The sequence below is a fragment of the Scyliorhinus torazame genome, chromosome 8 (assembly GCF_047496885.1).
Source record: "Scyliorhinus torazame isolate Kashiwa2021f chromosome 8, sScyTor2.1, whole genome shotgun sequence".
NCBI classification, from domain to species: domain Eukaryota; kingdom Metazoa; phylum Chordata; class Chondrichthyes; order Carcharhiniformes; family Scyliorhinidae; genus Scyliorhinus; species Scyliorhinus torazame.
This window is the reverse complement of record NC_092714.1, coordinates 95,204,715-95,220,032: the sequence shown is the minus strand read 5'-3', so window position 1 is coordinate 95,220,032 and position 15,318 is coordinate 95,204,715. Positions and strand designations below refer to the sequence as shown.

The 15,318-nt window shown below is 50.4% G+C and overlaps 1 protein-coding gene across 1 annotated transcript in view; it reads left to right on the top strand.

Moving 5' to 3' along the window:
- Window positions 1–15,318, top strand: part of igsf11 (immunoglobulin superfamily member 11) — a 348,245-nt gene that overhangs the window by 131,148 nt on the left and 201,779 nt on the right. The window lies entirely within an intron of this gene.

Below are 15,318 nucleotides of genomic sequence, written 5' to 3'. Positions count from 1 at the left end.
GGAGCCCATGTTGTCGGGATGCTACAGGGATGAGTGTAGGGCCAGGGAGATGGCATCTGCTGTGGACTGCGTGTGGCGGTATGCATATTGCAGTGGATCAGAACATTCTGGGAGTATTCAGTTGATGTGCCTCATGACCAATCTCTCGAAACACTTCAAAATGATTGATTCAAGGCCACCGGAACAAGTCATCGAGGCACGTTGCCTGATTGTTTAGCACCAGTATGATAGAAGCAGCTAAGAACCCTGGAATGGAGTAGGAGGGGTTGAAGGTGTCTGCGAACATACCTGCGCAGGATATGAGTGCGCGATCAGGGACTCTGTCAGGACCTGTTGCTTTCCATGGGTTCATTTTCAAGGAGGCTGATCTGACTTCTGAGGCTGTGACGGTAGGTATGGGTGTGCCCGAGGCTTTTGGGGAAATTGACAATGATTTGTTGGCTTCCTGCTCAAACAGAACATAGAATGTGTTGAGTTCATCGGGGAGGGGTATGCTGTTGCTGGAGATTTCTAATCTGCTTTGCTTTGTAGCCCGTTATATTGTTTAAAGCTTTGCCACAACCGATGAGAGTCCGTGTCGTTAGTCTGTAACTCTTGTTTGGTCTGGTATTGACCCTTGATGTCCCTGATGGCTTTGAAGAGGGCGTACCTAGATTTCTTGCATAGGTCAGGCCACCTATTGGATTGGATTGGTTTATTGTCACGTGTACCGAGGTACAGTGAAAAATATTTTTCTGCGTGCAGCTCAAACAGATCATTTAGTATATGAAAAGAAAATACATAATAGGGCATCACAAGATACACAATGTAAATTCATAGACACCGGCATCGGCTGAAGCATACAGGATTGTAGTATTAATCCGATCAGTCCAAAACCGGGTCATTTAGAAGTCTGGTAACAGGGGGAAGAAGCTGTTTTTGAATCTGTCAGTGCGTGTTCTCAGATTTTTGTACCTCCTGCCCGATGGAAGAAGTTGGAAGAGTGAGTAAGCCGGGTTGGAGGGGTCTTTGATTATGCTGCCCACTTTCCAAGGCAGTGGGAGGTGTAGATGGAGTCAATGGATCGGAGGCAGGTCCGTGTGATGGATTGGGTTGTGTTCATGACTCTCTGACGTTTCTTGCGATCTTGGGCTGAGCAGTTGCCATACCAGGCTGTGACAGCCAGATAGGATGCTTTCTATGGTGCATCTGTAAAAGTTGGTAAGGGTTAATGTGGACATGCCGAATTTCCTTAGTTTCCTGAGGAAGTATAGGCCCTGTTGTGCTTTCTTGGTGGTAGCGTCAACATGGGTCGACCAGGACAGATTGTCGGTGATGTGCACACCTAGGAATTTGAAGCTGTCAACCATCTCCACCTTGGCCCCGTTGGTGCAGTCAGGGGTGTGTGCAGTACTTTGCTTCTGGAAGTCAATAACCGATTCTTTAGTTTTGCTGGCAGTGAGGGAGAGATTGTTGTCGCTACACCACTCCACTAGGTTCTGTATCTCTCTTTTTTACCCCGCCCTGTATTCTGACTCGTTGTTCGAGATCCGACCCACTATGGTCGTGTCGTTAGCAAACCTGTAAATGGAGTTGGAGCTGGATTTTGCCAAATGTGTGTATAGCGAGTAAAGAAGGGGACTAAGTACGCAGCCTTGCGGGGCCCCGGTATTGAGGACTATCGTGAATGAGGTGTTGTTGTTTATTCTTACTGATTGTGGTCTATGGGTCAGAAAGGTGAGGATCCAGTTGCAGAGTGAGGAGCCAAGTCCAAGGTTTTGGAGCTTTGATATGAGCTTGGCTGGGATCATGGTGTTGAAGGCGGAGCTGTAGTCAATAAATAGGAGTCTAATGTAGGAGTTCTTGTTGTCGAGATGCTCAAGGGATGAGTGTAGGGCCAGGGAGATGGCGTCTGCTGTGGACCGGTTGCGACAGTATGAGAATTGCAGTGTATCCAGACATTCTGGGAGTATGGAGTTGATGTGCCACATGACCAACCTCTCGAAGCACGCTAGCATAGTAGTTAGCACCATGACTTCACAGCACCAGGGTCCCAGGTTCGATTCCCGCTTGTGTCACTGTCTATGCGGAGTCTGCACATTCTCCCCGTGTGCGCGTGGGTTTCCTCTGGGTGCTCCGGTTTCCTCCCACAGTCCAAAAATGTGCAGGTTAGGTGGATTGGCCATGCTAAATTGCCCTTGGGGTTGCAGGGTTACAGGGTAGGGTGGTGGTGTGGGCTTGGGTAGGATGCTCTTTCCAAGAGCCGGTGCAGACTCGATGGGCCAAATGGCCTCCTTCTGCACTGTAAATTCAATGATTACAATCAATTCAGGGCCACTAGACGGTAGTCATTGATGTACGTTGCCTGGTTCTTCTTTGGCACCGAACTCCTCAGACTTGAACTTCAGTAGGGAGTGCGTGTCCCAGTTAAACCATGGTCTCCGTTTGGGGAATGCACGTACTACCTTCTTTGGCATGCAATCTTTGACACACTTACTGATGAAGTCTGTGACGGTGGTGGCATACTCGTCTCGGTTGGTCGCTGAGATTTTTATTATGGACCTGTCCACTGACTCTGGGAGCTCTTCGCTTGCCTCAGATCAGCATTGCAGGGCAGCAGGGTGGTGCAGTGGTTAGCATTGCTGCCCCACGACGCCGAGGTCCCAGGTTCGATCCCGGCTCTGGATCACTGTCCGTGTGGAGTTTGCACATTCTCCCCGTGTTTGCGTGGGTTTCGCCCCCACAACCCAAAGATGTGCAGGCTAGGTGGATTGGCCACGCTAAATTGCCCCTTAATTGGAAAAAATGAATTGGGTAATCTAAATTTATTTTTAAAAAAAGATCAGCATTGCACGCCCTTCTTAACCGGATTCTCCCGGTTTTAGTTTCTGCTTACATGTCGGGAGAAGGAGCACCGTCTTGTGGTCCGGTTTTCCAAAGTGTGGTCGAGGGATGGATCGGCAGGCGCCTTGATGTTTGTAGCAGTGGCCAAGGATGTTGGGCCCCTGGTGGGACAGGAAATGTGTTGGTGGAATTTTGGCAGTACACTCTTGAGGTTGCCCTGGCAGAAGTCCCTGGCCACGATCAACAAGGCACCCGGGTATTCTGTTTCACTATTGCTTGTAGGGTGTACAATTCATCAAGCACCTTTTTCACTTCCACCTAGGGTGGGATGTAGACCGCTGTGATAATGGAAGAAGTGAATTGCCGTGGAAAGTAGTATGGTTGGCACTTCACGGTCAGGTATTCCAGGTCTGGGGAACAGTAGTTTGCCAGGGTCGCCACGTCGGAGCTCCAGGAAGAGTTGACTAGGAGCCAAACCCCAACACGCTTGCCCGATGCCACCATGCCATCCATCCGGTGTATTGAGAAGCCGTCAGGTTGTATGGCGCAGTCCGGTGAGGCAGGAGTGAGCCATGTCTCTGTGCAGCATGAGCACATAGCAGTCTCTCACTTCCCTCTGAGAGGTAACTCTGGCGTTAAGCTCATCCAGCTTCATTTGCCAGGAGTATGCTGGGAGTGGTGACTTGAAACTACGTCGTTTTAGTCTCGCCTGCAGGCCGGCGTGCATCCCTCGCTTTCTAGGTCAGCGGTTGATACTGGGGCTGCTGCCAACATGGTAGGAGAGCAGACATAAAAGTATTTACAGGGAAGGCTGCAATCCTTGAGGCTCAGTAATACAACAGCCACTTTAGCAACCAATACTGGGGAAACCCTGAAGATAATGGCCAAAGGTCAACACCAGTATCATACCAACAGCAAACTGCCCAGTTGCCCTTAATTATAATAAAAGGACAGAGACCAAGCCTCATGGGTAAGATAAACTGAAGCAAATTAAGCAAAATTGGTTGGATATATTTAGCAACATGGGATGGGGTTTTCCAGGAACTTCTCTGCAAGTACCAGGAAGTCTTTCAGAGAGAGCTGGGATGCATAAAAAGAGTAACGGCCAAAGTTTGCATACACCCTGATTTAGCACCAAAATATTTTAATGCCCTATGCGCTACATCAAAAAGTTGAAGTGGAGTCGCAACGTTTGGAAGATCTGGGGATAATTAGACTTGTGCAGTTCTCGGAGTGGGCAACACCAGTAATCCCAGTGTTAAAGCCAGACTGTAAGGATTTGTAGCAATTACATGATGACCGTGAATAGGGTTGCTAAAATAGGTACCCTGGGCGGGATTCTGTGATCCTGAGGCTAACTGTTGATGGCGTCAGAAACGGCGTCGCGTTTCTCGATGGCGTCAACATAGCGTCAGGATCAACAATTCTGGCCCCTACTGGGGGCCAGCACGGCACAGGAGCGGTTCACGCCGCTCCAGCTGCTGATCCCAGAGTCAACTAGGCGCCGCGGGGTCAACGCATGCGAAGTGGCACCCGTGCGAACGCGCGCATGCGCAGAGGCTCCCTTCAATGTGCCGGCCCCAACGCAACATGGCGCAGGGCTACAGGGACCGGACCAGAAGAAAAGAGGCCCCCAGCCAGAGAGGCCCGCCCGCCGATGAGTGGGCCCTGATCGCGGGCCAGGCCACATCGGAAACCCCTCCCGGGGTCGGATTCCCCTCTCCCCCTCCCACAGGCTGCCCCCTCGACCCTTCCACACCGAGTTCCCGCTGGCTGAGAGCAGGTGTGGATGGCGCCGGCGGGACTCGGCTTTTTTACGAAGGCCGCTCGGCCCATCCCGGGCTGAGAATCGGTGGCGGGGCCGTGTAGAGTGGTCCCCGATCGGCGGCGCGCCAACCACATCGGCGCCAATGGCGCCAATTCTCCGCTCTGCAGAGAATCGCGTGCCGGTGTCGGGGTGGCGTGTAGTGATTCGCAACGGTCACTAAGATTCTGCGGCCAGGCCCCGGGCTGAGAGAATCCCGCCCCCTATTCCTAGGATAGGGGGCCTCTACACAAAATTAGCAGGAGGCCTCAAGTACTCAAAATTGGATCCAAGTCATGCGAACTAACAGCTTGAATTGGAGGAAGAATCGAAGAAATTCATCACCATAAGCACAAGTATGTGCCTGTGCCAGTATATGATGTTACCCTTCGGTATTTCATCTGCCCGGGCTATGTTTCAGCATCGAATGGAGAGCCTTTTACAAGTGATCCCAAAGGTTCTTGTGTATCTGGACAATGGTTTACTAACAGGAGCATCGCCCAAAGGAAATAGTGCCAATTTGCGAGAAGTCCTTGGGAGATTCAAAGAAGCTGGTATGTTTCTGAAACGTGAAAAGTGCACATTTCAGGCTGATTAGGTCACATATTGAAAATCGCTTATTGTCACAAGTAGGCTTCAAATGAAGTTACTGTGAAAAGCCCCTAGTCGCCACATTCCGGCGTCTGTTCGGGGAGGCTGGTACGGGAATTGAACCGTGCTGCTGGCCTGCCTTGGTCTGCTTTCAAAGCCAGCTATTTAGCCCTGTGCTAAACCAGCCCCTGGTTCAGGGTTCAAAGTGGATGGAAAAGGCTTGCATCCAATCGAGGATACGATAATAGCGATAAAAGTGGTGCCGAAACCAAGGAATGCAACAGAGTTGAAGTTGTTCTTCGGGATGCTCAACTACTATGGCCATTTTTTACCCAACGTATCTACAGTTTTGGTGCCCTTGCACCAACAGTTGAAGAAGCAGCAACAATGGAAGTGGGAAGATTCCCAGAGAACATCTTGTTGACCAATTGAAACGGGCCCGACAATCATCCACCTGACTAATCCACTTTGACCCAGGTAGGCCGATAATAGTGACGTGTGATGCATCGCATTATGGCATAGGGGCTGTACTTCTCATAAGATGGTATGGAGAGGATTGTCGCCTTTGCTTCCAGCACCTTGTCAGATGCCGAAAGGAAGTATACACAGATAGCAAAGAGAGTTTGGCAGTCATATATGCTGTGAAGACGTTCCACCAATAAGTTTATGGCCTTCACTTCACCATAATGTCGGACCATAAGCCTTTACTTGGGCGCTTCTGTAAGTATAAATCGGTTCTGCCAATCGCGTTGGCCAGAGTACAAAGGTGGGCATTGCTGTTGGCTGTGTGTGATTACACTTTTCAACAGAGCCCAAGTACACCTATCTCGAATGTCGATGCTCGAAGCCTGCTTCCACTTCATCAGACAATATCTTTACCCCCCATTCCACAGGAGATAGTCCTTGCTTTGAATTTTCTTGACACTGCCTATTTTGTCGGCTCGTATCAAGACATGGACTGGCAGGGACTCTGTTATACTGAAGGGCAAAAGAATGGTGCTAACTGGCTGGCATTTTAATAATTCAGAGCAAGTCAGGCCCTACTTACTGCATTGAGATGAAATTAGCTGTGAATGCGGGGTGCTTCTGCGGGGTGCAGAGTGATGTCGTAACCCCCGGGGTGATATCCACTTCTCTAGGAGTTGCACAACGCACATCCTGGCCGGACCAAGATTATAAATTTGGTCGCCAAAGAAATAGTGTAGTCAGCCGTTGTGAACATTGCCAAGCGCAGCAGACTCTTCCACCTGCAGCCAAACTACACCTTTGAGAGTGGCCTGGCCGCCCTTGGACGAGGCTCCACATTGATTTTGCTGCCCTTTTATGGGAATGATGTTTTTAATTGTTGTGGATGCCCACTCAAAATGCTTGAAAGTCCAACTCGTGCATTCAACGACTGCGTGAGCCATGATCAACAAGCTGTGACAGATTTTAGAAACACATGGCATCCCAGAGGTGATAGTTTCTGATAATGGCACAAATTTCACAGCTGAAGAGTTTCAACTCGAGTCTCATGTTATCTACCATATACGAACGGCCCCCTATCACCTCGCTTCCAATGGGTTGGTGGAATGAGTGGTCCAAACCTTTAAAGCCTCAATGAGGAAACAGTCTAACAAACCACTGACACTTAGCCGGCTTTAACCCCATAAAACACAATCTCACAATCTATTACCGGGGTTACCACGGCCAGGTTGACTCCCATGCTATCACCGTGGTTACTCCAGCTGAGTTGTTGATAGGTCAATGCCTTGACTGTGTTTCCCCAAATTTGACTCTGAGCCCCATCAAAGGAACACCACAACTCGGCAAAGGGAGTCTGATCGTTTGAAGTGGAGGACTTTAGTTTTTTGTCCAGAATTTACCCAGGAAGGTTATTGCAAGGATTGGCCCAGGGATGCACTATCAATAACGACGAGACGAGAGTAGAGAATAATCGAGGCTTTATTACGCAGAGATGTGTCGCCTCCCGCCGCTGCTGCCGAGATGGCTGCAGCTCGGAGAGCCCACACATTTATACTCCGCCTACTGGGCGGAGCCAGCACGCAGGGATCTACCCCCGTACCTGTCGTACAGGGGCCTTACCGTAATACCCCTCATGTGATATATACAATACAACAGTGGTGACTACCATCTCACTTAAAAAAAGGGCCCAGCGGGGGGGGGTGGAAAACTATTTACCTTCAGGTGTTTAACATTTTAAGGAAAAGTTTACAAATTCAGACGATCGGGCGCCTTGATCTGTCATTGAGAGCGCCGCAGTGCTGGTGCCGATTTCGGCATCGGTTCGGTCGTCGGTGACTCCGGGGGCGTGTCGACCTCATCTTCATCCCCGGATGGGACCAAGGGGAGGACGGATCATCCTGGAGCGGGGGCTGTGGTGGTGTGCGCTGGGGGGAGGGAGGGTGGCGCTGGGGCAGAGTGGGGGGTGAGGACCCAGCTGGTGCCAGGTCCCTGTGGGATTCTGTGTCTTGGCGGCCGTCGGGGTACACTACGTGGGCGTACTGCGGGTTTGTGTGAAGTAGCTGTACCCTCTCAACCAACGGGTCCACCTTGTGTAGCCGCACGTGCTTGCGGAGGAGGATGGGTCCTGGAGCTGCCAGCCACGTTGGGAGCGAAACCCCGGAGGTGGACTTCCTGGGGAAGGCAAAGAGACGTTCATGGGGAGTTTTGTTAGCCGCAGTGCAAAGGAGCGACCGAATGGAGTGAAGGGTGTCGGGGAGGACCTCCTGCCAGCGGGAGGCCGAGAGATTTCTGGACCGTAGGGCCAGCTGGACGGCATTCCAGACCGTCCCATTTTCCCGCTCCACCTGCTCGTTTCCCCGGGGGTTGTAGCTGATCGTCCTGCTCGAGGCAATGCCCCTGTTGAGCAGGTACTGGCGCAGCTCATCGCTCATAAATGAGGATCCCCGGTCGCTGTGGACGTAGGCGGGGAAACCGAACAGAGCGAAGATGGTGTTGAGGGCTTTGATGACGGTGGCAGACGTCATAACGGGGCATGGGACGGCGAAGGGGAATCTGGAACATTCGTCGACCACATTTAAGAAAGTACGTGTTTCGGTCGGTGGAGGGGAGGGGCAATTTGAAGTCCACGCTGAGGCGTTCAAAGGGGTGGGAGACCTTCACCAGGTGCGCTCGGTCTGGCCGATAGAAGTGCGGTTTACACTCCGCGCAGACCTGGCAGTCTCTGATGATAGCCCTGACTTCCTCGATGGAGTTAGGGCAGATTGCGGGCCTTTATGAAGTGATAAAAGCGGGTGACCCCTGGGTGACAGAGATTGTCGTGCAGGGTCCGGAGTCGGTCCACATGTGCGCTGGCACAAGTACCTCGGGATAGGGCATCGGGGGGCTCGTTGAGCTTACCGGGGTGATACAAAATCTCGTAATTGTAGGTGGAGAGCTCGATCCTCCACCACAAGATCTTATCATTTCTGATCTTACCCCGCTGTGTTGTTGAACATGAAGGCAACCGACCATTGGTACGTGAGGAGAGTGAATCTCCTGCCGGCCAGGTAATGCCTCCAATGTCGCACAGCTTCAACGATAGCTTGGGCCTCCTTTTTGACGGAGGAGTGCCGAATTTCAGAGGCATGGAGGGTGCGGGAATAGAATGCCACGGGCCTGCCTGCCTGGTTGAGGGTGGCGGCTAGAGCAACGTCTGATGCATCGCTCTCGACTTGGAAGGGGAGAGTCTCGTCGACCGCGTGCATCGCGGCCTTGGCACATTTGAAGGCCTGGTGAGCCTTGGACGTCAGGGGGAAAATGGTGGAGTGAATGAGTGGGAAGGCCTTGTCTGCATAGTTAGGGACCCACTGGGCGTAGTACGAGAAGAAGCCCAGCATCATTTGAAGGCCTTGGGGCAGTGGGGAAGGGGGAGTTCCATGAGGGGGCGCATACGATCGGGGTCGGGCCCTAGCACTCCGTTCTGGACCACATAGCCGAGGATGGCTAATCAGTTCATGCTGAACACGCATTTCTCCTTGTTGTAGGTTAGGTTGAGGAGTTTAGCGGTGTGAAGGAATTTGTAAAGGTTAGCGTCGTGGTCCTGCTGGTCGTGGCCGCAGATGGTGACGTTATCCAGGTATGGGAAGGTGGCCCGCAGTCCGTACCGGTCAACCATTCAGTCCATCTCCCGTTGGAAGACCGAGACCCCGTTAGTGACGCCAAAAGGAACCCTCAGGAAGTGGTAAAGTCGGCCGTCCGCTTCAAACGCGGTGTACGGGCGGACCGCATTGCGAATGTTGAGCTGGTGGTAGGCAGATTTCAGGTCCACTGTCGAGAGGACCCGGTACTGTGCAATCTGATTGACCATATCAGATATGCGTGGGAGGGGGTACACGTCGAGCTGCGTGTACAGATTGATGGTCTGACTGTAGTCAACGATCATCCTGTTTTTCTCCCCAGTTTTCATAACTACCACTTGGGCTCTCCAGGGACTGTTGCTGGCCTCGATAATACCTTCCTGTAGCAGCTGCTGGACCTCAGACCTGATGAAGGTCCTGTCCTGGGCGCTGTACTGTCTGCTCCTTGTGGCGACGGGTTTGCAATCCGGGGTGAGGTTTGCAAACAGAAGGTGGGTCGACCTTAAGGGTCGTGAGACTGCAGACAGTAAGGGGTGGTAGGGGCCCGCCAAATTTCAGGGTTAGGCTCTGGAGGTTGCACTGGAAGTCCAGGCCAAGTAGCAAGGCAGCGCAGAGGTCGGGGAGGACGTAGAGCCGGAAGCCGCTGAACTCTACACTCTGGATGGTGAGGGCGGCGGTGCAGTACCCATGGATCGCCACGGAGTGGGATCCGGAGGCCAGGGAGATTTTCTGGTTAATGGGGTGTACCGTGAAGGAGCAGCGCCTTACCGTATCGGGGTGGTGAAGCTATCAGTTCTCCCAGAATCCAGAAGGCAGGATATCTCGTGCCCGTCGACCTTCACTGTCATCGACGCGGTCGCGAGGTTGTGTGGTGGGGACTGGTTGATCGTGATGGAGGCGAGATGCGGCTGGTCGGCGGCGGTTGCAGGCGATGAGCGGCCTGATGAGGTGGCCGACGAGCAGAGGTCCTGAGGCGGGGAGGATGGCGGCGCCCACAGGCCGCACGTTTCCCGAGGCAGGCAAGATGGCGGCGCCCACGGGCCGCACGTGGTCTGAGGCGAGGAAGATGGCGGCACCCACGGGTTGCACGGGGGGGCGGGTGCAGGAAAAATGGGCCTGGTTACAGCGGCGATCGAGTGGGCCTGGCACACTGCAGCGAAATGTCCTTTCTTCCCGCAGGCCTTGCAGAGCGCGCTCCGCGCCAGGCGGCGCTGCCGGGGGAGTTTTGTCTGTCCGCAAAAGTACCACTTGGGTCCCCCGCGGTTGTTTGGCTGCCACACGGCGCAGGCCTGGGGTTGGCTGGGGGCAGTCGCTGATGGGGTCCATGATGGGGTGTTCGCTGGCGGGGTCCACGATGCCCAGAAGGGGTGGACCCTGAGGTCCAGCGGTCGGGGGCATACGCCTGTACATTGCGTGAGGCGACTGTGAGCGAGATCGCTAGTTTGTTGGTCGCCATGAGGTCGAGGGTAGCCCCTTCTAAGAGGCGCTGGCAGATGTAGGCCGACCCTATGCCCGTAACGAACGCATCTCTAACTAGCAGGTCAGATGTTCAAAGGCCAAAACGGCCTGGCAATCGCAGTCTCTCACCAGGGCGTGCAGGGCAAGCCAGAAATCTTCCACAGACTCACCGGGGAGTTGATGCCGCATGGACAGGAGGTGCCTGGCGTAGATTTTGTTGGTCTGTTGAGTGTCGTTCTCCTTCAGTAGCGCCATGGCCTCAGCGTAGGTTGGTACGTCCTGGATGAGGGGAAAGATATCGGAACTCAGCCGCGTGTAAAGGATCTGGAGCTTCTGTGCCTCTGAGGGTGGTTCTGTCTCAGATCCGATGTATGCTTCAAAGCAAGCTAGCCAATGTGCGAAGGCCGACTTGGCGTTGTCTGCTTGAGGGTGGAGCTGCAGGCGATCAGGCTTGATGCGGAGGTCCATCGTTGTAAAATCTCTGCGTAATAAATTGATGCTCTATCAATTACAGCGAGACGGGAGTAGAGTGTAATCGAGGCTTTGTTACACAGAGATGTGTAGCATCCCGCAGCTGCTGTCGAAATGGCTGTAGCTCGGAGAGCCCACACATTTATACTCCGCCTACTGGGCGGAGCCAGCAGGCAGGGATCTACCCCCTTACCTGTAGTACAGGGGCCTTACCGTAATACCCCTCGTATGCGGTATATACAGTGGTGACTACCGCACCCAGTGTCTTATGTCGTTGACCCAGAGGGCTACGAAGTGCAGAAGCATGTAGATCATATGCGAAAGCGGGAAGCTGCCGCCCCCACAGCGAGGCGTGTGGACCTAGCAGTACTTACCAGTGTGCCAGCCACATTCAGCGGCAATAGAACCAAGGGTTTCCCAAGGGAAATCTAGTGTGTCAACAGAAGGAGCGAAGGAGGGTGTCGGCACTGGTTCATCTTTGTCATCTGTAAATTTTCCTGCCACTGTGTGGTCTCTATTCCTCAAGCATCAAGAAACTGTTTGGAGAGTTGCAGCTCTCTGCAAGAGTCCTTCCCGGTTAGACTGAACATATGAGCTTTGGCCCTTGGCTCCCTTACTGAGGATTCTGTTTGACTGCCCATAGTTTTATATGAGGTTTTTTTCGTGAATTGTGATGGAACTTAAAAGGGGAGGAATGTGATTGCATGGCCCTTTAAGAAGAGATCCTTTGTGGGCCACATGACCTGCCTGGAACCTACGGGGACGGAGTATGCAAACCTATTGGGTGTCCGGGTGTGAACCTGGGTAGCAGGGAACCAGAAGACTATGCCCTGGAGTCGGTGGGGACTGTGTTGTGCTTGTATGTAAATATACTACTCCAGTTTGTTTAGAAGTCACTGTTGTGATTTAACTGCCTCTTGTATTACCTCGTGCTACAAACTACTCATTAGATTTGGCACAAATTGGCATTTAACTGGTCCTCTGGCTTAATGTCAATTAGTTTCTTTTTGAACACTTCTTTTTCTTGATTTAACCTCCAGCTTTGTTTGTTTTTAATCCCAGCACTGGCTGGTTGGGATTCTGCAGAATCTCTTGGTTTCCAGTTTCAGGTTGCTATTTATTTCTTTGAAGAAATAGTTTTATCTATTAAGTTCCAAAATAATCACATGAACTGAGTTTAGATTCCGTGCCCGTTGGGTGCACATTTCTCCACAGGTGGCAAATGTTGATGACATGAAACCCAACATGGTGTTAAGAGAATTGTAGGGTAATAATGTCAAGGATGTGTCGCGAAAACCTAAAGATGGAATTGTGCTGGGAGAAGGATGGTGTTATAAGGCAATGCATTGTGATTCCACTGATTAAAGGGGGCATGGGTTCCATTTACCTCTCTCTGGATTAAGTGACATGGCTGTTTGAAGTCAGTCAAGCAGAGGAAGCACAGAATGAAAGAAATCACTTGATTGTATTGGTTTAAAGCACAGTATTAAATTAGGACGGTGTTTTGTATTCTTGGGGCATTTAGAAATAATGCCCTATATCTTCCCAGCAGCGACAGTGATGTTTGGATTGTCGCTGCGCTCGTATATTCCACCAACATAATGCTGCTGCACATTTCTTCTGGCTGTTATATGTTGGTTGTGACTGGTTATGGAACAATTACAGAGAAACTAATATATCTGTAAAATAACCAGTTTATTGGATGAACATAATGTACTGATACACAGGACTACAGGTGTTCGTCCGTCGAAGCCATGAGCTTTTTCCGTCTCGACGGATTGCTTACCATTTCAACACCACACCTTGCTCTCATATCCACATGTCCGTCTTTGGCTTGTTACAGTGCTCCAGAGAAGCCCAGCGCAGCAACACCTGTCTGACTTTGGCAGCACGCTAGCATAGTGGTTAGCACTGTGGCTTCACAGCTACAGGGTCCCAGGTTCGATTCCATGCTGGGTCACTGTCTGTAAGGAGCCTGCACGTTCTCCCCGTGTCTGCGTGGGTTTCCTCCGGGTGCTCCGATTTGCTCCCACAGTCCAAAGATGTGCAGGTTAGGTGGATTGGCCATGATAAATTGCCCTTAGTGTCCAAAAAGGTGAAGAGGGGTTATTGGGTTATGGGGATAGGGTGGAAGTGAGGGCTTAAATGAGTCGGTGCAGACCCGATGGGCCGAATGGCCTCCTTCTGCACTGCTTGTTCTATGACTTAATTGGTTTAATCGGTCTGGAGATTTCATGACTCTCCCTGACAGTTCTTGTCAGATGTGGAAGATTGATAGTCTCCCTTTGGATTTTTGTGGTTTGATTTGGTTGGCCTTCGGTAAGAGTTGTAGTATCTGGTGCATTGTCAGTTTGACTCTCAATATCTGACTCTCCCAAATATATAACGGAAGATGCTCTTTGTGGAATTATAGTTGACGTACCTTCTATTGTAATTGGAAGCTTGTTCATATACATTTTGTATCAGTATTTTGTGTGACAAGTAGCTGGGAACGTCCGTCAGCTGCTGATGTTGCAGCAAAGTAATCTGCGAATCTGGGACCTGAGTGAGTGGATCTAGGAACAGTATCTCCTCTGAACAATTATGAAATAAACAGCACAGAGACTTGAGAAAGGTGAATTAGATCAGACGAATTCAATCCAAAACGGGTGCAGAAAGGGAAAGAAAGAGATGGAATGAAAGAATATAAGGAAAAGAGGAGAAAAGATAGAGGAAAAATAGATTTTTAATATAAATTAATACCTGTAGAAATGAGACTGCATACACAATAGTTTGTTTTGAGTGCCAAGTTGATTTGACAATACTGTTCTCATTTAAAGGGTGCTTCAATATCAGCTTCAGTGTGTATCTACTCCGCAAATACAACTTAATGCCATTCATTGCATTTCAATGGTGAGCCAGGCAGTGAGATGCCATTTTAACAAAGGTAGAGTCATGCGATTCAGACAGCATACTTTGGATATACCTATTTAACTGTGCACCTGCTCCTCTGCTGCATGTATTGTACTATTTACATATTAATTATGGCAAATGCCATTAGTTTCACCATTAGTTTAACACTAAAATCTGACCAATACAAATGCACAATATCTTACTATTAGTCTGTTATTGAGTAGAACCAAGCTAACAGAATAACATTTTGCTGTGTAAAATTACAATATCAATTTAGCAAAGCGTAGTTCAGTTTATAATCAAAGTGGCACTGATAGATTTCCTGATTTAAGGCTGCCTATTGGATGCCGTAGCATAAAATCACCTCTTCTTGCCATTGCTAGTCTCATTTAAAAAGAAAAAACAGAATTTCAATTAAGGGGCAATTTAGTGTGGCCAGCCCACCTACCCTGCACATCTTTGGGTTGATGGGGGGATGGGGGGGGGGTGGTGGGGGGGGGACCCACGCAGACACGGGAAGAATGTGCAAACTCCACATTGACAGTGATCTGGGGCTGGGATCGAACCGGGGTCCTTGGTGCCATGAGGCAGCTGTGCTAACCACTGTGCCGCTACCATTGCTAGTCTCATGTCTCATAATTAGAGAATCTTCTGTATTGGCTGTTGTACCGTACATTGTCCTGGGCTTTGTATTCTCCATTTATACTTTCATTAAAAACATATTGACTTTTCTAAAACTTTCCTAACGTTAAAATGTTCACTGAACGTTTGAAAGCCATCTGATAGGGATTAACTAAAATCCTTTAACAGTTAAAGTGAATTCCACCTTGAGTGATCTAATCAATCATTTTGATCAATTCAACTATGTGGGCACTTTCAAAGTTAAACAAATGTCCCTGGGACAATAATTGTCAAAGTTTATTTAACTTTGAAAGAGTATCCAATAAATTTCATCCCTCCCTTTTTTTTCTGCCTATAAATTGCAAGGAAGGTTATGCAACACTGTTAATGATCTCTCAAGGTTTCTAGCTACCATGCTGTCGTAGCAAGAACCGTGGCATTGTGGTGAATGTATTACTGCTACCATTCACCATTGCATTGTATTGTATTATGTTGATGCCCTTGTGGGCTCCGCCCCCTCGGGTGGCGGTATATAGATCTGCAGCCTGTAGGCGGCACTCAGTACAGAGCAGTCGC